The sequence below is a fragment of the Camelus ferus genome, chromosome 8 (genome assembly GCF_009834535.1).
Source record: "Camelus ferus isolate YT-003-E chromosome 8, BCGSAC_Cfer_1.0, whole genome shotgun sequence".
NCBI lineage: Eukaryota > Metazoa > Chordata > Mammalia > Artiodactyla > Camelidae > Camelus > Camelus ferus.
In genome coordinates, this window is record NC_045703.1 from 26,577,547 (window position 1) to 26,602,608 (window position 25,062).

Here is a 25,062-nt window from a genome sequence, read left to right on the forward strand (position 1 = left end):
TGAAACCTCCCTGACTAGCCTAGTCCATAACATTCTCTTTGCCACTTAACAGGTATTTCAAAGTGCACCTGGCATTTAAAAACCTATTATTATTATTTATTACATGTTTTATTATTATTTTATTTATGTATTTATGCATTTATTTATTTATGTGTATTATTATTTATTTATCATTTTTACATTTTCCATTATGTCTTTTGTGTTAGATTAGTGTCTAAATAATATGCTTTCTGGAAGGGTAGGACTGTGTTTATTACTTATAATTCTATCTTTTCACATCACCACATAAAATATTAAGCCATAGCTGACCCTCAGTGAATATGTCCTAAATGTTTGAGACAGCCATAGTGTGGGCTGATTCTAAATAATAAAATAATAGGAGAGATTCTGCTTTTGAATTTGAAGGGTGTAAACTGTTCAAATTGCTGGTTTATACAACTAACATTCATTGAAAGCCTCCCAGGAACCGTCATCTTGCCTGAATTACTATAATATCCTTCAACTTCTTTCTGTGCCTTTAGTCTTTCTTCCTGGGTTCATTCACCACATCGCAACTAGAGTGCGTGATCCTTGAACGATGCAAATCCATTCATGTTACTAACCAGATTCAAATCTTTCAAGAATCCCTTATTTATTTCATGATCAAGCACAAACTTCCTGGCATGACATTCAGAATTCATCATGGTCTGGCTCCTATAAGCCTCCCTGCCCCTGCCATATTTCCTAGTTTTATCCAATAACATGTAGATCTTTCTTTATATTATGGTCTCTCATGCCTCCTTCCTCTGCAAAGGCTCCTCTCTCTGCCTAGAATGCACTTCTCTCTTTTTCATCTGGAAAAAGCCTATCAGACCACAAAGCATTGACAAAAGTGCCTTCCTCCAACCTCCGCCCCCCCCACTGGCGCTGGATTATATCCCACCCTTGCATTCTCACAGTGCCCGGAACACCAGCACCTAGCCCTCTGCACCATGTTGACTGCATGTTAATTTGTTCCCCTGTTAGGCTTTTTTTTTTTTTAATTCTTATTTTTCATTGAAGTGTAGTCAATTTATGTTAGTTTCAGGTGTACAGCAAAGTGATTCAGTTATACATATACATACATACATATATTCAGTTTCTTTTCCATTACAGCTCATTACAAGAAATTGAATATAGTTCCCTGTGCTATACAGTAGGTCCTTGTTTATCTATTTTATATATAGTAATGCGTATCTCTTAATCTCTGTTAGATCTTTGAGCTCTGAAGTTTAAGAGACATACTTATTTCTCTCTTTTTAGAGTAATCACAGATTCTGGCACTCATAGTTTTTCAACTAAGTGTTGGGTTAAGATTTATAAATAAAATATTATTGCAACAATATTACTCATTTCTAATACTTTTTTTAGCAATTAAAATGTAAGTATGAAGTGGTTCCTCTGTGCACTATATCATTTAATCTTGAAAATAACCCTTTGAGGAAAGCACAACTATTTTTTCTCCACTGTAGACCCCAATCTATGCTTGGACCAAAGAAGTGTCTCAATAAATATTTGTTGAATAGACCCTTGTAAGAATCCTCTAATGTAGGTACTATAAACATAACTATTCCATTAGGGTCACACTTAGGTTTAAAGAAGTTAAATAATTGGTTCAAGATCTGATGCTTATTAAATATGAGTTTTAGGATCTGAACCCAGGTTTAGATGATTCCACAACCCATGTACTTTACCATTTTTATGTCTACATCTCACATATAAAGTAAAATACTGGATTCTGAGAGAAAGAAAGAAACAAATATTTGGACAAAAGGATAATTATTCTAAAGCATTTAAAATCTATCTATAATTTATACAATATATTTATAATCTATATATTTTATAGCTTATCATATATATTACTATATTATATTATAATCCACGTTAGATGTAAGATTGTATATAATCTCATATTACAAGACAGGATGATGAAATTCATACTCAAAAAGTAAATGAGCTGTGGTCAGTTGGCAGTCAAGTGAGTCATAATTATGCTCTTGGATATAAGGGAGAACTAATGGAAAAGAGGTATTAAATTGAACCTTGAATAGGATCAAAGACACTACAGCTAAGGAAAGCCATACTCAGCTTTGGGATCAGGTACAAAATGTTATGAGTGCATAGATTTTCCTGGCCTACCAGGACAGAGAGAGGGTGAGGAGAGCAGGACATGGTGGCAGAATAAAGAAAATACTATCAGCTGGATTCACAGAACTGAGGAAATGCCTTGCATTCTATGCTAAAGAGTTTTGAACTTCATTTTGCAAATACCTATAAAGGGATTTAAAAAAAAAAAAAAGAGTAAAAGACAGCTGATCTCTGATCTACTAAGTCATATGAGGATGACCTTGGAGGAGAAAGAGATGAGAGGCAAAGCCCATCAGGAGACCACTGCGAAGGCCAGGTGAGAAACGACAAAGATTCTACTAAATCAATAGCATGAGGATGGAAATAAAGGAGTAGTTATGAACTGTGTTGCAGATTAAGAGTCCACTGGATTTTAGTGACAGATGAGTACGGAGTATGAAGGAGAGGAAGGAGTCGTAATGAATTCTGCAGTTTGTGGTATCGTAAAGCCTTGAGCTACTTCATTAGAATTGATTTAGGACATTGTCTTTCATCAGAGAACCACACTGTAACCATAGTAACGATATTTATTTATTATTGAAATGCATTTATATTACACCTGATTCCAAAGGTTATATGACAACCCATACTAACAATAATAGGTTTTGTGTTTTCAAAAAGTAAGACAATTATTCTTTTCTTGTCAGAAAGGGCAGGCTCCATTTATGTATCACTTTCTCCTTAAGGAAATTGCATTTTCTTTCTGCTGCTTTTCTAACACCAGGTACCTGATAGTTAGCAAATCAAAACCTGACATTCAATAATTTGGAAACTACCAAAATCCAATGAACAGAGTGGGAAACAGAGAAGTTGGAAAGGAGACTAAAGTCAGGTGTTTCTGGTCAGATAACAGAGGAAGGAATCAAAAAAGAGATACAGGCATGCTCCAGCGTGACATCTATGAAACTCAGGGGTATGTAACTTTCATAAGTTTTAAACTGTCCACATTATCTCTCTCTAGGTAGCCCACAAACAGATGAAATCTTAACTTAAAAATGATTCTTCCTGAAGAGGAATAGAATGTGGTCTAAATTCCTTGATTTATCTGTTTTAATTTTAATTTTAATTTATGTGTAAGAGTTGATCATTGTTTACTCATTTGGGTATGCTCTGTGATACAAGAGCATATCACAGATTTTTTTTCTGAAAATAGTTTGTTCTGATTGCAACAGATCAACGTATTCTAACTGTGTTATGCTGAATAAAAACTCCTTATTATCTGCTTCTTATTTTGATATCATAGTTTTTATTGTTATTATTATACTATGATATGATATGCTATTTCATTATACACACATGTGTGTACGTATATGTGTGTATATATATATTGCTTTGCATCCCATAAGTAGTGAATTCTTAAAAATAGTCTATTTTGCAGTATATTTTTTAGAAAACCTTTATTTAGTACACTTATTTCCTCTCAGCTACAGATATTTTGCTAACTTAACTCTCTTTGTTCTCTATATGTTGAGTCTGCACATAAACATCAGCAAGGGGCATTAACCACTAAATAATGTTTGGGGTGTACCTCAGTGTATAAGTTAAAGAGAATGTGAAGCCAGCTGATAATGGCTCCAGAATTGGCTCAAACATCTTCCCTTACCCATTCCACCATCAAGACTGGACTCCAGTGCCAAAAGAAAATGGAAGCTTTTGAACAAGGTGCCTGACTCCTCCTCCTGGAACTCACCCATCATTCCTTTATGTGCTGTTGGCATCCAATTAGCTATCGCAAAATTTTTAGTAACTGTCAGGACTACCGAGGTAGTGTTGTGGGAGAATAGATTCTTGCCTCGCGTAGGAAATTCAAGAGCAAGAGATAATAAGGTGAAACCAAGTTTATTTAGAGAGATACACACTTCACAGAGAGTGGGTCTATGTCACTAAGAAGGGAAAACCCTTAGGAGATACACACTGTATAGGCAGAGTGTGGGCCATCTCAGAAAGGTGAGAGGGAGAAAGCCGAGAGGTGTAAGGTGTTTAATTTAAAGTAAAAGTAGATACACACTCCAAAGACAGAGTGTGGGCCGTCTCAGAAGGCAAGAGAGAGCACCGTGAGGTGAGGAGTTGTTAGGTTTTATGGGCTTGGTAATTTCATATACTAATGTGTAGGAGGATTATTCCAACTACTTTGGGGAAGAAGCAAAGATTTCCAGGAAACGACCCTCTGCCCACTTTTTGAACTTTCATGGTCAGCCTGGGAACTGCCATGGTGCCTGTGGGTGCACCATGAGGCACAAGGTCTGCTGGAATTCAAATCTTCTGCCATCTTGGGTCTAACCAGTTTGTCCTCTCCTCAACTGCTGTGTCCTTCCTTCAATGGTTGTGCCCTGCGCCCTTTGCTCCCACTTCAGTAGCACCACACAGATGTTCCTTCAGGATCCAAGAGTTCATTTCCCAGCCACTAGGAGGGAGGATGCTGACAGCTCACAGCTGAGTCTTTCTCCTTTGTTCAAGCAGAGCTGCCTCACCCAAGGTCGGACCTTATCACTGGGGACAGCCTGCATTCAATGACAGGGCTTTGCGGGGGCTATACTTCATGGCTCTGTTGGGACATCTCTGCAAAATTTTCCCAGCTCCACAGCAAGACATGGAATTTGCTGAATCCTCTTTTGAAATTGCATCTCAATCCACCATTTTCTTTTGCTCAGTCCTCACTCCCTTACAAGGTTTGTAATCAAAGGCACTCCCAGGTAAAAATCTCACATGCAAATCTGTCTCAGATTTGGTCTGTGACAATAACCTTTTTTATTTTAAAGAAGAACATTTTATTTTCCTCTTATGTTTTCTGATTTTGCAAACGTGAATGAAACAAACTATGTGGAGGAAACCATCCCATGAAGATAGAGTGAGAAATGCAAAGGTTATGTTATTTTGAAAACAGACATTTTGACTGTGTGCCTGAGATTACTATGTGACTGGGAAAATTATTTACAAGTTTCATGTACCTGGACTTACAGCAGACTCAATGGGAGTCATTATTGGAATACGCCATCCCAGAAACTTGAACTATTACTTAGTTGGCTCAACTACAATTTCTCCCCAGATCTCTGAAGGCAATTAAATGAATTTTGGGGAAGGATGGTGCAAAATTTATGCTTTAATTAATTTTATCAGGTGTAGCCACTACTCATAGAATCCTGGTTTTGAATGTGTTTATCTTTAAAATAACATATTTATGTGAAGAGTGGGAAAAGAATCTCCCCAAATTAAAAAAAAAAAAGTACCAAAAAAAACTTTACTTCAATCTTGACTTGGCTCTTGTTTTGCATGTTTGTTAAAATTTTGTCACCCTAGTATATTAACTCCTTTTAACTCCTAGTAACTGCCCAAAACTTAGACTGATATGAAAACCACACCAGAATTAGGATACAAAGTTAATATAAGAATTTCCAAAAGTCACATGTGGAATATTAACTCATAACAAAAATACAAGACTCTTTCTTCTAATTTCTGTGAAGCAGCTATGACTGTTTCTATGACTATAACTCAAATCCAACATATGCATGTGCACACACAAAAACACACATTTCTTCACCCTCACCAAACGAGGAAAAACAGTTACTTAGAAGTTAACTATTCATAGGAGAAGAGTGTTTGTGAAAGTCTTGAGCATTTTATTTATGAGAAGAATTTATATAAACATATATTCACAGTTCTAAAGTTTGGAATATTGATTGTACTGCGCTTTGCAAAAATACATAAAATATGTATAAAATAATTCAAAAGTTAGGGATAATAATGCATGTGCATTTTTTTTTTTTTGCATCCAGATTATAATAGTAACCATTAAGTTACTGCAGATCATCCCAGATAGGCATGAGGGAGGGGTAGTCAGGAAGGGGAATATTACATTGGTAATATTTCAGTCCTTAAATCCATTTGAAAAGCATTTTTTATGATCCCATTTTTTCTTCTAATCATTTACACAGGGCTATAAATTTTTTATTTGTTGAAAATAAAGTTCCAAGAAGAACATTTAAATGGAGACACTATGAAAACAGAAACTATATCAATGACTCTAAATTGAGTATGCTTTATGATGTAAAATGTAGAGAGGAGATTGCTCATGTTCAGTTAAGGAGAGACAATGGGTGTAATCAGCAACATGTGCTGTGCTGAGCTACCTCTCAAAATAAACTCAAAGCATTTTTTTCATGTGTAATTACTGCTGATAATTAAGTTACATTCAAAGATTCTTCCTGGATCTTATGTGGGTTTCAGTAAATAGCCATTCTAAAATTTAAATAAAATTATGCATAACTGAATCTCTCTTAATATTAGAGCAAAAATGTATTAAATTTTAATATCCACAAAAATTGAAGATTAGCTGTAGAATAGATCTGAAATACCTGTTCACTCAGTATTTATGACTAATTTAATAGTTGATATGGAAGGCTAAATGGAACAGGAAGCCATCGCTGATATAAACCAACGTATTACCAGGAAACAGAAAAGAAACAAAAATCCCACGTAGTATGGTAGGAATAAGTTAGTTAAGTGGCTGCCCCAGCAAGACTTGCTGTCTGCTCTATTGCACTTTCTTATTTTCACGGGGGAAGTCTTTCTTAAGCATACACATACGCACACAAATAGAGACATTAAACGTATTTTATATTTGTCATCCGCACTGCATTTTGACTTTTTTCTCCGCTTGTCATCATGAGAAGAGAAAGTCCAGATTTGAAAACAGAATTTCTGAGTTTGAATCATGGTTTTGCTCCTTGAAAGCTGTATATTCTCAGGAAAGACATTAAATGTTGAATCTCTTTCCTCATACTTAGGCAGACTATATTTCTAGTACTCCTACTAATTGTAATTCTTTGAGATTAAAGAGTAATTTTTCTGGAGAATTTCAAGCGAAGAGAAAATGTCCAGCTTGTGGAAGATTTTTAAGGCAGGACTGTTTGAAGATAGGAAAAGCCAATCAAAAATGGCAACCTAACCACAGACATGACCCAGAATTTACCAGGGACTTTCAATTAGCCTCTTATTTTCCAATCATCCCTTATCACCACAAGGGGAATGCCAAATGGTTATGCTTCTTCAATTTATGGTCAATTATTTAGACACCTAAATTGTTAGTTTTTCTCAATAAAATACCTTTACTTTTCTTTTTCCTTGATTATATAAATCTGAATTTTGAACCCTGTCAGACATAATATATACTTTCTGTTAAAAATATCTTAATAACTCTTTTATTATCCTTACATATAGATAACATAGCCTAACTACAGACATCTATTTTTAAAAATAGAAGTAATATGTTAATTATAATATAGGGAAAATAAAAGGAAACTATTTAAAATATTCATAAGTGAGAGTTTTTATTTTGAATTTGCAATTACAGTTTTACAGTAGAGTTAAGATGCTTTCCAAATTGCATTGAATAAAATAGCTAGGAATAAATCTAATCAAAGAGGTAAAAGAACTGAACTGGGAAAACAACTGATAAAATAAACTGAAGACAATACAAACAAATGGAAAGATACACTGTGTTCATGGACTGGAAGAATTAATACTGTTAAAATGACCATACTACCCAAGCAATCTGCAGATTCAATGCAATCCTCATCGAAAGACCAAGGGTATTTTTTAACAGAACTAGAACAAATAATTCTAAAATCTGTATGGAAACACAAAAGACCCTGAATAGCCAAAACAATCTTGAGAAAGAAGAACAAACCTGGAGGTATCCTGGTCCCTGATTTCAAACTATACTGCAAAAACTACAGTAATCAAAACAGTATGGTACTGGCACAAAAACAGATCAATAGAACAGAGTAGAAAACCCAGAAATAAATCCACACTTACATGGACAATTAATCTATGACAAAGGAGGTAGGAACATATAATGAAGAAAAAACAACCTCTTCAGTAAATGGCGATGGGAAAACTGGACAGCTACTTGCAAAGAAACCAAACTGAACTACTTTCTCATACCATGCCCCAAATAAACTCAAATGGATTAATGACTTAAATGTAAGACCTGAAACTGTAAAACTCCTAAAAGAAAACACAGACAGTATTTTTGACATTGGTCTTAGCAATATTTTTTGTATATGTCTCCTCAGGCAAGGGCAAAAAAGGGAAAATAAACAAACGGGACTACATCTGCATCAAACTAGGAAGCTTTTGCACAATGAAGGACACAATCAACAAAACAAAATATGATTTCACTTATGTGTGGAATCTAAGAAACAAAACACGTGAACAAACATAACGAAACAGAAACAGACTCAAACATACAGAGAACAAACTGGTGGTTGCCAGAGGGGATAGGGTTGGAGGATGAGTGAAATAGGCAAGGGAGATTAAGAGGTACAAACTTCCAGTTATAAAATAAATGTCACGAGAGGTAATGTATGGACTAGGAAATACAGTTAATAATATTATAATAACCTTGTATGGTGACAGATGGTAACTAGACTTCTTGTGCTAATCATTTTGTAATGGATAAAAATATCAAATCACTGTGTTGTATGCCTGAATCTAATATTTTAAGTCAATAATACCTTATTAAAAATGCAATAGAATGTGCATTTCCTATATTGTTATCTGATAGAGAATAACTTAAATAATATTATCTCCTATTTAAAAATTATTTAAAAGTTTTATATTTAAAAAAAAATTTTTTTGAGTTAACACTCCACTCTGAAACTCTAGTGAAACTGTCTTTTTTAATTGGGAATTTTGCCTACCGACATTTATTATAACAACTGATGTACTTGATATAATCTACATATCTTACTTTAAATTATCTCTGTTTTATTTTGTTCTTTCCTTTTTAAAATTCTTCTTATTCTTGCTGCTTTGAATCAAGTTATGTCTTCTCTTCTTACATATTTTTAATTTTTGAAAGCTCTAATTTTATTCCATTGGTTCTTATCTATGGTTAGCTAATATTCATAATCCAACACATAATTATCTCCTATTTCAAAATATAAATTACCAACTATATCCCCACACCCAACTAATGCACTCTAATCCTCAAACTTCCTTCACAATAAAATGAGATATTTAGATATTTAACATGTTAAATTTTTCTACCCACTCCTAACTCTCACCATAAGGCTTTAAAATGTCTACTCCCATTTTTAGGCATCTATGATTAGCTAAATAAAAATAGTTTTGTACTTTAAGTCCCAGCTTTGGAGAAGTGGAGAGTGTTTTGATCAAAATTGGGAAAAGAGGGAAATATATATATAATCTTTCAGTATGTCATCTTCCCAGAAAACTTTACTTCAAAGCTTCCTTTTATACATTCCATGTCTCACAAATTACATGACGTGGTTTTAAAACATAGCATCAGTGCAGTTTATAATTATTTTTGGTTTGTCTATTTCTTTACACTTGTTTCAAAAACCTGATAAATTTCGGAATTGTTCCATGAGTGATTCACCTATAAAAAATAATTGTATCCTCAGGTCTCTTTCATCTATGAAGTCAATAAAAATAAAATAAAAACGCTTGGGAATGTGACCTGATACAAGAGATATTTTTTATCTTTGGAAAGCTTCTGTGGCCATGAACGTGCCTTTCCAAGTTGTGTGTGTCTCCATAAGAAGGAGAAGGAAGACTGCTGCGACTTCACACATTGCTCTGCAGCATCTCATGATGCTCTTGTGAAAAGCATGTCTAAAGGGAATCTGGAAGGAACCGAAGTGAATCATAACCCTGGAGGCAGCAGCATTTCCTAACCAGTGGACAGAGAATATCTAGAGGTTCTTAAAGGTGCCCTCTGGGGGACTGCCTTGTTAAAATTTCTGCTTTTGCAACTACTGTTTTAAAAAAGAAACAAACAAAAGATGATCCAAAAAATTTCTCCTTTGAATTGGAACCATATGAGATGTCTCTGAGTGAATAACAAATAAAAGCATAATTGGTAACTCAATCAGTTTATCACTCACCCAAACACTTAACCAGTGTGATGATTTTGGCCATTGTATATTAGTTTTAAATCAGTTTTATTGTTAGTCCTAAATTAAATAATACCAATAGTGGAGCATTTGTTAAGGACTGCTACTGAAGTATGTTAATCAGGAGTGTATGAATGATACTAATTCTGATCATTCCTTTTATGATTCTCTTTACTGTATCAATATGTTGTATATTTCATCAGAATTCTTTTATAGCACATAAGGATGTCTCTAGTATCCAAAAGAACAGACAAAAATGTTAAAATAAGAAAATACAGTTATAGTTTATACAAATTGGGAATAAGATTATTCACAAATTCCTCATTTCATTATTTGAAGGGAAGCACTTTATCATGTTGAATCGTTCTTACATAAGTCATAGTTTGGAAACAACACCTCAAATTCTAAAAAGAATCTAGTGACTTTTAAACCATGAAATGCAAGCACTTTGGACACCATATTGTAAATAAATAAAATATATATCATATATGCTTATCAACTTTCTCTATCATTGCATAACCTACATTTTAATATGTGTCTGTTTAAAAATCCTAAGAGTATGCATTGTTGTTTTATAGTTGTTTCTTGACAAATTAAGCTATGGATTAAATGCATAATTTAAGCAATAATAGCATTAATCATTTTGTATTTTGAAAGACACAAAATCTGTCTAAATTTTAGCTGTCCACATGTAGTTACTTAAAATAAAGTTGGAGTGAATTACATAAATCTAAAAATTAAGTTTCTCAGTTGCACTAGCCACATATCAAATGTGGGATATGTGGGGAGCCTGTAAAGTGATAGTTTTACAAAACTCCCCAGGTTCAACATGGTAGCCACATAGGTACATGTCTATTGGCTCTATTATTGGTTCATACAGAATAGAACATTTTCATCACTGCAGAAATTTCCATTGGTTATTGCTGGCTTTAATGTCATGAAATTAAGTAATCAGTTGATCTTAAATATATGTGCTATATTATATTATGTTGTATATATTATATATTTTATTTAAAACCATATTTATGTATGTATGTGTGTGCTTAAAATTACTTTATTGTTTTGTAAGCAAACATGATGACATGATGACATAATTTAAAGCTTTCTAAGAACCAGACTAGTTATTTAACTTTCTCATTAACTCTTTTAAAGGTGGACCTTATAATCTAATAAGTCGTTAGTGAGTTGGAATTCAGGTCATATTATAAAAATCAGTAAGTTAGCACTGCTCTTGGCAGGAGCTGTATAGCAGTTTAGCAAATCACACAGATTGGGATTTGCCTGAAGTGTAATGTCTGCGTTTTAGGTAACAGATGTGCACACATGCTATGAAGGATAAAAAACTGGACTTGTATTCTCCATGGAGGACTATAGAACATTCCCATGAATGGAGGATGTAAAACAGCCCAAAGACAGAACAAACAAATTTATATAGCATGCTGCTAATTGTGTGCTCTATTTTGCAGAGTATTTAAGAGTAGGACCAAGAGTTCTAGAAAAATTTGAGCAAGGCAACAGCCATTTGCTCTTCACTGCCATGAAAACTTTAACTTGACTCCTGAAAAATCAAGTATCTTTGAGGATGATTCCATTCTAATTGGTCTCCTAGGTCAAATATTCTCCAAAATGTACTGCCAGACAAATAAATGAGCTAATCTCATAAACTGAGATTTGTAATGAGAGATGGTGATTTTTTGACAAACCTGGTGTAGAGCTATTTATGGTAATATTTGGTCAGAGGTCAAACAAATAGAGGAGAATGTTATTCCTCTTGTTTGTTAAGGCAGTGTCTGTGGAAGTGATTAGGGCATGGTGTGATGTTATGTCTCTTTAAATTAAAATATTGTCACATTCAACTCTGTCCATTCAGTGACTTCTGGTGGTAATGTTTAAAAGGTCTAAATGCATTGAAGTGCTGGGATCTATGGAAAGGCCATACATCTTGTGCAGAGATCAGAGATGTTCAGGGTACTGTGGAGCTTTTAAAACTGCTGTTGCCCAGATCTTACCCAAACATATTAAATCAGAAGCTCTAGGGATGGAACCCATAAAGTGGTAGTTTTACAAAGCTCCTCGGGTGATTCTAATGGACAGCTAGATTCACGAACTTCTGACTTAGATTAAAGGATTTAAAATTTTCTTTTTAGTTTTCAATTTTTTATTAGATACCACACCTCACTTATCAAAACAGAGATTCTAATGCTTTAAAATAACTCATGTTGCATTCTAGTTAGTGGTAAGGGTTCTTTAAGACAATATAATATTAGTATACATTATGTGCAAAACAATATAATTTAACATTTACATTCCATGGAAAGCATTTTCTTCTAGATTCATTTGTCTGATATTTCTTAGCAATTAATAGTAGCTTACGAGCTTCAGCACACAAGGCATTTCAGAAAGTCACTGTATTTGTATTTCATGCCACCACTTTTAGAACTTCACCTCACCCTTAAGCAAGGAATCACAGCTTAAATTTGTCATTTAACCAACTGGTACTTAAACCATTTGAATGGAGTCATCCCTACTCAGTTATAATTCAGGTAATGAGACTGAGGATTCCACAATTCTCTTTTTCTTTATGCTCCTCTTTTTCCCAGCACCCTATTTAACTTGGAAGACTATAAGAAATAACTCTTTAGCGTCCAATGTGATTTCTAGGGTTATTGAAGCACAAGCTTTTGGTAGACATATAACTGGATCTAGCTACACATCCAATCCTCTGTGGTTCTCAGGTCATGTCTGGGACTGAATTTCAGTCAAGGTTTTCTTCTGTTTACCTGTTTAATTAACACTTGGTTAAAAGGCCCAGCTTTAAGTGAAATTTACATGGCATAATGCTATGTGTTTTATACATTGTTTTTTACACGGATTTTCTTTTAATTACAATGACAACCCTACAAGTTAGGTACTATTCTTCTCATCTTTGTAGATAAAGACTAGAATTTAAAGAGATTAAATTTCTTGCCTAAATTCTCACAGTTAATAGATGGTAGTATTCGGACTTGGGTATAGTATTTTGAACCCAAATCCAGTGATTTTTTTATTGTGTCATGCAGTGATTTTTTGTTGTTGATGTTCACAGATATATTTTACATTTTTCTGATTTTTCATGATCAGAAACTAGTCATTCACTGTATATTTAATTACATAATGGCCCAATTTTCCCCTAGCAAAGGAACCCACATTTTCTGTTTCATGTCTCAATAATAAGTGTTCTACTCTGTATAAATCTTCTGTATTTATGACACAGGGAAGTAACTCTACTATATGTGGAATAACCACATATATAAAGCACAATACAGAAAACAAATTGGGATTTGAATTTGGAATCTAGGTACCCATGAAATTCACTTTGGATTAACAGAATTAAAGTAGGTCAAGAATTTCCAAGTTTGAAGCCTATTTGCTATATCCATCATTGCTAACTTCAAAAGAATATCACCTGACTGGTGGGTTTTCTGTTTCATGGAGGACGTTTTCCTTGCTGCTTTAGGTGGAGCTGATTTCTTCAGAGTATTCTCACCTTAGGATGATAGAACTGTGTATGACAGAGCTTTCTGATTTATGTTTGGAAGATTTGGCAGACTGATGATTAGGTGTTGAATTTATTCAAATAAATCCTAACAATCTCAAACTTTTTTTTTTTTTTGTATATATATTACTTTCTCTCATCATTAGTACTGAGTTTGAAATCATTACTACTGAGTTGGGAAGGAGGCAGTCAAAAACTAAGAAGCCTAAGAACAAATAAACATATTAAGAGACGGTAGGTGTTATGAAGGAAATAGAGGGCTAAGATAGCTGACAAGACTGGAGGGAAATCTACAGTTTATAGCTGGGGAAGGTCGGTGCGTGGGGCACTAGACAATGAACTAATGCCAAGATGTGAAGGGAACAGTGAGCTTCTTAAGAGTTCCAAAATTGCTGAGTTGGGAAAGAGCTGATCTTTTATAGGTCTGAAAACAGTACAGTGATGCTGAAACACTGTGATCAAGGGAGGCATGAAGTAGAACTGAGGAGCCAGGCAGGGACCCATCAAAGGCTCAATGTCAAAGTGGGTTCTTGAGAAAACAAGCAGTGATGAGAGTCAAGGCTTAAGAAAAAGGACAGTTTGGTGCCTGGCAAACAGAAAACATTCAATATTCTTGTTTAAAGAATATAGAAAGGAATGTAGAAGATAGGTTTTCATGAAGACAGTTTGTGTTGGTTGTGTGAAAAAAGTAGACATTCCTCTGTTGTAGCTTAATTTTTCGGTGCAAATATGTCACCAAGAGTGAGAATGAGGAAGGGAGGTTGTGGGAGGTTTTAGACCGAGGTTATGGAATGATTCTATTATAGAGTAGGAAGGCAAGTGTCCTTCACAAATACATTAGAATTGCCAGACCATGTTAAATGACTATTTGGACTTTCCAATTATAAATTTCAAGCAAAACCAACTTTGCTGGATGATGTGTACTAACACTGTTCAGGTTCATGGGTACACACACAAATAAATGGTTGAGTTTGCCCAGGGTATGTAAAGTCAAAGGGAAAAATGTCAAGGTAGATAAGGCTTTATGTAAGGTTATGACTGTAAATGATGAGTTGTAGAAGCTAAACTGGACAGAGGAGAGTGAAGCCAAGAAGCTGATGTGAATGAGAAATTGAGCAGATGCACATACTGGAGACTTTGAAAAGCTGAAGACTTGTCCTAGAGAGTTAAAAAGATCAGAGACACTTAGACAGCGAGTTGCTTTTTGTCAGAGCTTCAGTGGAGGTCTGAAGTTCAGGTGATGGCAAAGCTGACTGTTTACTAAGGCAGTGTGTATCTGTGCTGACATGAACGAGAATCTCAGTGGAGATGATGTCAAGGAACTGAGAGTCTTGGATGTTAGATCTAAGTGGATATTGACATCGCAGAGAAAGATGAGAAGAATTGGTAGGAAGACCGGGGAGAGACAAAGAGGAGGGACTGGAAGATCAGCAGATGGTAGTTATGATGGTTATGAGGGGCCTGTGTGAGGGAGGAGGAAACGAGGGGTGTAGTCAGGTGGCATGAGCCTCAAAGCAATAAAGTTGCCTTTATCTTGGAAGTTTCAAGTAAAGATCGTTACCCTATATTTTGGCCCACAGGTCCCTGAAAGCTGAGAGAAAATTTAAGCTATGTAGAAGAATGCAGACAAGCTGTGTCCTCAGGAGACAGTTCTTTAGCTACACTGTTCTTCCTTATAAGAAATACTTGCCATTTCTAAGGTGATTTTGAAACAATGAAATATTACTTTCCTATCTTTTATTAAACTTTATTAGACTTAATTTCTTCATTTTATTAATATAATTTTCCCACTCAAATATCATTTTAATGGAAAATTAATGTCAGTTTGTGCCAGTTTTGCAAATTAATTGTCTGTAAATCATATTTTAATGCCACAAATGAAACACTTGAAATATACAGAATATTTGATTGGTTTAATTTTTCTACCAGAAACGTAAATGTTTTTTTCTACCTCTTTGGCATTTTATAAATCAAAGGAATACTAGAGTGGAGTCAAAGGACTTGGAGCAAATCTTAACTCTACAGATTACTGTTTAACTTTGGGCAAGTAACCTCCAACCCACAACTTCCACCCTCTATGACATGAGTAATACTTGCTCTATCTAACCTCATGAGCTTGTGATGCTATATTGGAATATAGTGATCCTTGTGACATCAGCTTTCTGTCAATTGCGTGTGAAATACGTTATTATGTAAATGAGTTACTCCTTATGGATCCAAAATATACAACAGTAACACAGCACCTATGCGTCATTAGACTCACACACCGTGGTTGAAAGACACTTTGAGAATGGTGTCTGGGAATTCTACATTCCACAGAATGGGCTTTTATCTGCATTCTTATGTGGAAAGGCCAATGGCTGTATTGGCTCAGCCATGATGAAGCCATGCTGCTACCCTCCGTAAAATTTATGGGATTTTAAAACCCCCTATTCAGGAGACACAGCTTCCTCAGGGAACAGTGCTGAAATCACTCTGTTTCAGTGAGGCTGATGTGTTGTGGGTCGTCGCCATGTTTGGATCTTGTTATTTCACACGTTTACACTGTGCTGTCTGTGCATAGGAAACTGACTGTGTGTTCTGATAGGATAGCCATATATGGCCATTGCTTTGAAGCAATGTATCAAGATGCTGAATACCAAGGCACAGCTATTACCGTGTTGGCACTGACATGGACTGATGTTCCACAAATGCTTTGTCAACCACTGAAAAGCAGTATGCTAGTTTTCCCTAAATTGCACTTTCTTCTTTCAATGTTGTGATCGTTAACAAAGATACCTATGAGTTTTTCTGGTAACTATGTCATTGTAATAGAGTCCATATATTATCCAAAGAACATTTGTCTTTTTGGCACTAAACATCTGGCCAAAATGAAGTAAAATATTAGTGAAATGGTCCATAACCGTGTGCATTCAGGGGATTATAACTACATAGGTGATTTATATCTTTAGCTATTCTCCCCTTGTACTCCTTTCTTCTTTGAATCATCCAGATAAATTGGTGGCTTACATCCATCCTAAATCAGACTTTTTAATATCCCATCCATTAAACACCCTAGTTGAAATATCCCCATTGTCAACCACAGTTCTGACTGTAAGCAGTTGTTCCAGACTCTCAGTTTCCTCGCCCACTGCAACTTCCTTGATCCGTAGGAAAAAAAAATGACTGTTCGTCTTCCTTATAAATTAGAAACTCCTCTTTTTAGTCCTTTGTTCTTCTGGGATTTGCTTTTCTTCTTTTTCCTTCCATTCTGCCCTCTACTCTGGTGTGTTCTGTGGTTCTCAGAAGATCTCCCTCTTTCAACTCTGGTCTTACATAAACTGCCTGGCTGCCTTCAAGTGGGCAGAAGCAGAATTTGGATGTTTTACTGGAACTCCAAGTTGCATTGTTCTCCTGCCTCCCTCCTTAGGAAGCGGATGAGGTGTCATTGTCATGTTAATGGTATATCAGGATTCAGCTGTATCCTGACAGGAGAGCTGCTAACTCTGCATTTGTTTGCAGACAAGGCCAGTTACCCGCCCACCCTCCACCCTTCCTCCCCATGCATCTCACCTTCCAGCTTCACAAAACCACTTATAGCTTGATTACCATACCAAAGTGATGCTAACACACTTTCAGGTCTTTGAATATGCAGTGTCCTCTTCTTGGATCACCTTATCAGTTTGCCTAACAACTCTATGCAGTTTGTGCTCACCTTTCCCTGACTGTTAAATATGCATTCTCTCTGCAAACACAAAACTGGATGATTAAGCCTAACAAAGTATATGCCATAAATCTACTGCAAATTTTAGTTTTCGTGTCTTTCCCTTCAATTAGCTGGAAAGATTCTTGAGAACAGAGACTGGATCATTTTAATATTTTGATCCATATCACCTGGCTCAGTGCTGAGCATATAATACGTATTCTACAGTTACTATAAAAAGATACTACAAAAGTACTGTAGGGATGAAGAATCTGAGAAACAAAGATGTGACATAAGTTGTCCAAGATTGGAGAGTCTGGCGTGGCCACGGGTTACACACACTATGACTCTTGAAACCAAGCTGGTAACTGCTATGGGAGGTCAATTAAAACATTTCTTCCAGACCTACACTGGCTCATGGTGCATCTCATTTAACAAATATGTATCCAGTCTACTCTGTGTACTCAGTGCTTTGCTAAATTCAGAGAATCGAAGTTAGATCACATGGGCACAGTACGTGCCTTCAAGGATTTCACACTCTTACGCCTAAACCACTTCTGTTGCCTCATTGGGCTACTGGGTTTACTAGCTCCAGCTCCATTTTATTTCTGAAATGCCCCATAGAGAGTTCACAGTGCCCTTTGATCTAGGGCTTGTGTGTATTTATGGCTCTTCTACTAACAGTCTCTCCATGGGTCTGGTTTTTATTTCCCTTCATCCTGCTTCCATCTAGAGAGGGAGTAAAAGTCACCTTTCATCGGATGGAATTTTCCCTGCTGTGGGTCCCAAAGTGAACACAATGGTAAGTACCCCTGCCTTCTAAAGAGTTTCCACACACTCACCTCCAGGATGGATAAAAGGAAGCCGTATGGGTCCTTCTACTCATTCCTCTGTAATTTCCCACCCAACACGGATTAGCAGAAGACTAGATTTCATTGGAAAAGTCAAAGAGAGAAATAATTGTTGGTTGGGAGGAGGGTGCTTGGTGTTCTCCCTCTGTCCTCTCATCAGAGGGGTTGGGTTTTTTCAGCATCTCCTTTCAAGCCAAATGAGAAAGTTCCAAGGAAACACAGGGAAAGAGTAGGTGGCTATCTTCCTTGATCTGGATGCTTGCTGAGGTCACAGACCCATTCAATGTCATTTGACTAGAATATAGTAAGAAAAAGGGGAACTCTAACTGTACTTTTCAAAGTCTGAGGTGGAACACAAACAAAATGACTGGTGTCTAACTCTTGGACTCTTACCTGAAGATCTGAAGGCAGGAGTCTGACTGAAACAGTCCACGATGTTAGGAGAGAAAAGGAGCAGCCAAGTGTTGACTCACTTCAGGGGTTTCAAAGAAAATGCAATTTTCCCGAGGCCCAGGGGATGCAGCAGAGGTGCTAAGCTTGAGATGCCATGAAGTTATCTCTGACAAGAGGGGGTAGGGCACGAGACAGCAGGAGCTAAAGGTATGCCCCAAGCATTCAGCTGGAGAGCATCCCCGACTCTGGAAGCTGTCCAGTGCAGAGGTCCCTGTGTGTGTGTGTGGGGAGGGGGGCGGCAGGGTAAGAAGGACGGTTCTGAAGGAAAAAGCTGTCATCTAGGAGTCTGCCATGACAGATGGCATCACCAGGCAAGAGAAGAAATAACAGCCACAGCTAAGTGAATGACTTTTTGTCTATTTTCCTTTCATTTACCATCCTTTTCCTGACCTTAAATGTCCTAACAGGAGGAAGGGGAGGATGTAAGAAAGAGAAGCAGACATCTGTCCTTTTCTGAGTCAATGGTCAGACCTTAACTGGAGAGAGGGGAAATTTGGGAGTCTGTCACATCTATGGGCAAAGAAGGGGGAAGTGGGGTTCCTATTTGAATTAGGAAATGGAGAAAAAAATAAAGTCATCCCATGTTTGCATGATTGCAAGTTCACCCTGTTGCATAAATAAGAAAAAGAAATAAAGCTCTAAGATAAATGTGAGTAGTCTTAGCAATTATATTTCTCTTGTTGCTATTGTATATAAATCTCACCAGCATTTTCCTGGGTACCTAACTTCTGCAGGAAAACAATCATAATTCCAAATTACTTGACAAAATCATGTCTTTGTTATCATTATCCCATTAATAATTAATGTTCAGTTAATATGAATTCTAACACATATGGTATAAAATACCAACCATTCATTCATGAATTCAACAAATATTTGAGCATTTATACAGCATTAGATACTATGTTACGAGGAACGTGGAGATCAGAGATGTTTGGTAAGTGGCTTAGAGTCAAAAGTCAGTTAAGTGTGGTGTCTCAGAGACGTGAAACCAGATCTTCTGACTCAAGATCCTATGTGCCGAACCTCTAGACTAGACCACCTGCATTAGGTTCACGTTCTCCTACTTACTGGGACAGGAGGAAATACTATGATCCCTTGCTATGTATTGCTCAGAAACCTGCCCTATGATAACAGTCATCAAACTTGAAACTACTCGTTTATTGCTGCTCTGCCTGGCTGGACCCTAAGCCCCATGAAGCAGGATCCATGATGATCTTGGACAAAGGGGTCCCCTCTCGGCAGCTAGCATAACACTTGAGACGTGGTGGACACTTGATAAACAGTAGCTGCATTTGAGCAGTGGAATAAATCCCATAAATTCCAGGGGTTCCATTGAAAATAAGGCCATACAGATGAGCATCAACATATTCATGGGGAATCAGAAGATTTCTACATTTTAAGAGTAAAGTAAGGTTTGGCAGTTGATAACATCAGGGAATCCAGGATTTTTTATTTTTAATTCATGAATGACATGCTGGTTGATCCATGTCTCCATGTCACAGCAGTTATCAGAACTGAACTTGAAAGCATTTAAGTTAGGGAGTCTGTGATCATATATTTCCCAAGGAATAAAGAAAACTATGTGCTGAAATGATAGTAATACAAAAGGACTCACTCCTTTTTATTAAATAATAATTTTATCATGAAATATTCCACACTTACAAAAAATGTATATAATGTAATAATGTGAATAATATAAATGTGAACAGTATAAATTATATAAGTATAAAGAATAATCAAACATGCTAGCAGGCCCACTACTTGGGGTAAGAAGGAGAACACTGTCAATATTGCTGAATTTCTCTGTCTTTCCCCAAATATATCATTTTCCATTCCCACTTCTCTCCCTCCCACTCCCCCTTCATTTAGCATGAAATTGTGTTTGTCACAATTTCCTTTAGAGTTGTACCAATTATACATGATTCCTAGGCAATATGTTTTTGTTTTTCATTTCTAAAATTATCTATATGTGACAGTATGCTTGTATTTTTCTGTAAACTTGTTTTTTTCTTGATTTTTTTCACTCTGAATTCTTTGTGCAGTTCATCCAGGCTAATGCCTGGGTCAGAGCTCATTCTTTTCATTGCTGCATTGCATTTATCCACTCTTCTGTCCATGAACAGTTGAGCAGTTTCCAGTTTTTTTATTTCAATCAGTATAGATACCATCTTTTTTTTAAATCATCATCATTATCACCACAACCACCACCATCAGCATCATCATTTATTTAAAAGTTACTTAGCAGGCAGTCACTCATGCAATACTCACAGTAAACCAATGAGGAAAACGCAATGCTCCACCACTATCCCTACTGCACATATGAGGAAACTGAAGCACGGCATGTTTTAGTAGTATGTCCACGGTTTAGACCTAGAAATGTTGGAGGTGGGATTGGAAACCGGACGATCTAGCCTCAAAGGCCACGCTCATAATTACTAAGTGAGCTGTCTTCTAATCATCCTCATAGAAATCTCCTGATGCACACATGCAAACGACGCTCTCAGGTATACAGAAGGGAACCTGCTGGGGATTAAAATATGGACCTTTTTAATCTTACAGTGTTTTATGAGTTTATACTTCCACTGGCAATGAATAAGTCTTTCCATTGCTTCATATCCCCACCAGGACTTGGTACTATGGGACTTTTCAAAGTTTTGCTCACCTCACAAAATAATACTTCATTGTAGTTTATATTTGCATTTTCCAGAAAACTGATGAAGTTCTGCACATCCTCGTGCTTGTTTGCTACGTAAAACATGTTCTTGGCTGTTAGTCGGTTTTTTTTTTTTTTTTTGTCTTATTGTTATTTTGTATGCAGGCTCTACTAATATTTTGTTGGTTATACATTCCGTTAACAAGATGTTGTAGTTTGTGACTCATCTTTTCCTTTGCTTACAGGTTGTTTTTTTTTTTTGAAATAGAAATTTTAATTATAGACTGATGTCGATAGCATCATCTTCAGAAAGGCTTCCCCACTTTCAAGTTGTAACGTTTCCCCGTAATTCTACAGCACTTTCATGGCTCTGTTTGTTGGATTCCTTGTTTGCTTTTGTATTGGGTTCTGGTTTTGGGCTTTTATGTTTAGATTTCTACTCCAGTTGGAATTAATTTTGATGTATGGTGTGAATTAGTTCCCAGTTCACTATCCAGTTGCCACCCAAACATTTTTTTGAAACTTTCTTTTTCTGAGAGATTTGAAAGAGTATCTTTGTCACACAGTAAATTTCCTTATGTACTTGCAACTACTTCTGGCATTTCTCTTCTGTTTCGTTGGTCTGCGGGTTTACTTGTGCACTGAGGTCACAGTATTTTAATTATAGAGGCTTTGTTTTATTGGTTGTTTTCGTATCTGGCAGGGCTATTTCCTGTTACTGCTCTTCTGCATAAGATGTTCCCAATCTATCTTTTCTTTTCCTTCTGTTCCTTGTTATTTGGTGTTTTTTTTTTTTTAATTAAGCTTTTTTTGGAGATAACTGTAGATTCATATACAGCTTTGTGAAATAATGCAGAGAACTCCCATGTATCATGTACTCATTTCCTCCAACGGTGATATCTTTCAAAACTGTAGTGCAATGTCACAGCCAGGATATTGACATTGACACAGTCAAGATACAGAACAGTCCCTTTGCCGCAAGGATTCCTTGTGCTGCCTTTTTAGAGCTATGATTTCCTCCCTCCCCTACTCAGTCCTTAACCCTCTGCAACCTCTGTAACATTCTCCATCTCTATAATTTTATAATTTCAAGAATTTTATATAGATGGAATCATACAGCATGTAATCTTTTGAGGTTAGCTTTACTAACTCAACCTAATTACCTAGAGAATCGTCTAAGTTGCTGCTTGTGCTCAACAGTTAGCTCCTTTTAGTTGCTGAGTATTATTCCTTGGTATGGATATATTTCACTTTGTTTAACCATTCAACTGTTTAAGGACATCAGATTTATTGCCAATTTTCGGCTATTACAAATAAAGTTGATAAGTGCATTCACGTACAGGTTTTTGGCAAACCTAAGTTTTCATTTCACTAGGATAAATGTCAAAGAGTTTAATTGCTGGAGTGTATGGTAGTTGCACATTTAGTTTTTTTAAAAACTGCTCCTGGGCATATTTCTGGAGAAAACTATTTGAAAAGATACATGCACACCAATGTTCACAGCAGCACTATTCACAATAGCCAAGACATAGAAGCAAACTAAATGTCCATCAACAGAAGACTGGATAAAGAAGATATGGTATACACACACACACACACACACACACACACACACACAATGGAATATATACACAATGGAATACTACTCAACCATAAAAAAGAACGAAATAATGCCATTTACAGCAAAATGAATTAACCTAGATATTATCACACTAAGTGAAGTAAGTTAGAAAGAGAAAGACAAATACCATATGATATCACTTATATGTGGAATCTAAAATATGACACAAATAAACTTATTTACAAAACAGAAACAGACTCACAGATACAGAAAACAAACAGTAACCAAAGGGGAAAAAGGGTGGGGGAGGGATACACTGGGAGTTTGGGATTAGCAAAAAAAAAACAAACAAACAACTGCTAAATTGTTTTTAGACTGCCTGCACATGTTACATTCCCATTAACTGTATGTGAGTGACTAGTTTCTCTACATCCTTGCTGGCTTGGTGTTGTCTCTTGTTTTTCTTAATTTTATCTAGTTCAGTAGGTATGTAGTGATATCTTACTATGGCTTTAATTTGCATTTCCTCAGTGTCTACTGACGTTGAACATCTTTTCACGTGTTGTTTGCCTTTCATGAAATACCTATTCATGCCTTTTGTTTATTGTGATAGGTAATTTTATGTGTCAACTTGACTGGGCTAAGGGATGCCCAGATAGCTAATAAAACATTATTTCTGGGTGTGTTTGTGAAGTTGTTTCCAGAAAAAATTAGCATCTGAATAAAAAAAGAAGACTGTTCTTACCTATGTAATTGAGCATCACCAGGCCATTGAGGGCCTGAACAGAAGAAAAAGGTGGAGAAAGGACTTGCTGTCTGCTAGAGCTGGCACGTCCATACTCTCCTGTTCTTGGACATCAGTGCTCCTGGTCTTCAGGCCTTCAAACTCAAACTGAATTACACCACTGGCTTTCCTGGCTCTCCAGCGTGCAGAAGGCAGATCTTTGTACTTCTCAGCCTCCATAGTTTTGTGAGCCAATTCCTATGATGAACAAATAAACAAACAAATCCAATCAGTGATCAATTCTGTTTCTCCAGAGAAACTTCACAAATACATTCATATTCCATTTGGATTGTTTACTTTATTAAGGTAACACGTTGTGAGTTCTTTATATATTTTTGAGACCAGACCTTTGACACAAAGGCAGTTAGCAATTTTTCCCCCAATCTGTAGTTTATCTTCCCATCCTTTAACAGAGTATTTCACAAAGCAAACAATTTTTAAATTTGATGTTTAATTTATTTTTTTTTCTTTAATGCATTGAGCAGTTGGGGTCAAGTCTAAGAACTTTTTGTTCAGCCCTAGATCCCAAAGATTTTCTTCTATTTTTCTCTATAAATTGTATAATTTTAGATTTTACCCTTATGTCCATGATCCATTTTGAGGTTTTTTTTTGTATGAAAGGTTAGGTTTAAGTTCTTTTATCCTATGGATGTTTAAGTTGTTCAAGCACAATTTGTTGAAAAGGCTATCCTTTGTCATTGAATTGGTTTAGTAACTCTTCAAACTTCATTTGCATGTATTTGTGTGGGACTATTTCTGGGCTTTCCATTCTACTTCATTGATTTAATTGCCTCTCCCTCTGGCAATACCACGTTGTCTTGATTATTGTAGGTATACAGCAGGCCTTAATAATAGATAGAATGATTTCTACCACATTATTCTTCTTTGTAAAGATTGTTTTAGTTATTCTAGCACCTGTACCTTATTGTATAAATTTTACTGTTAACTTGTCTATGTCTCCCAAAAACCTTGCTATGATACTGACTGGAATGGATTTAAATGCTTAGATCAATGTGGATAAAAAGTAAACTTTTAAGTCAACTTTTGTCACACTAGAAATTAAAAGCCTTGCTTGGATTGTGATAATTTATGTATTAACTTGTGAAGAGCTGACATCTTTATGATGTAGAGTCATTAAAGCACAGAGGATGACTTTCAATCAAGCTCACTTTCCTGTTTTTTAAGAATTTAAAAAATTAGCAGGGAAAGATAAATTGGGAGTTTGAGATTGGTAGATATAAACTACTTTGTACAGAATAGATAAACAATAGTTTCCTACTGCATAGCACAAGGAACTATATTCAATGGCTTGTAGTTACCTGTAATGAAAAAGAATATGTGTATGTGTATATACATATTATGTAAACATATAATATATATATAATTGAATCACTATGCTGTATACCAAATACAACATTATAAATCAAGTATACTTCATTAAAAAAATGGGGAAAATAATTCAAAATTTAATATAAT

General features: G+C 35.9%; 1 long non-coding RNA gene across 1 annotated transcript; it reads right to left on the minus strand.

Annotated features, from left to right (window-relative positions):
- Window positions 1-8,013: 8,013 nt before the first annotated feature.
- Window positions 8,014-18,220, minus strand: LOC116665303. Its single transcript, XR_004321851.1, has 3 exons — window positions 18,208-18,220; window positions 9,196-9,198; window positions 8,014-8,140 (listed from the first exon to the last, which is right to left on the minus strand). It is a non-coding gene; the product is annotated as an uncharacterized LOC116665303 (long non-coding RNA).
- Between the last annotated feature and the right edge of the window lie 6,842 nt (window positions 18,221-25,062).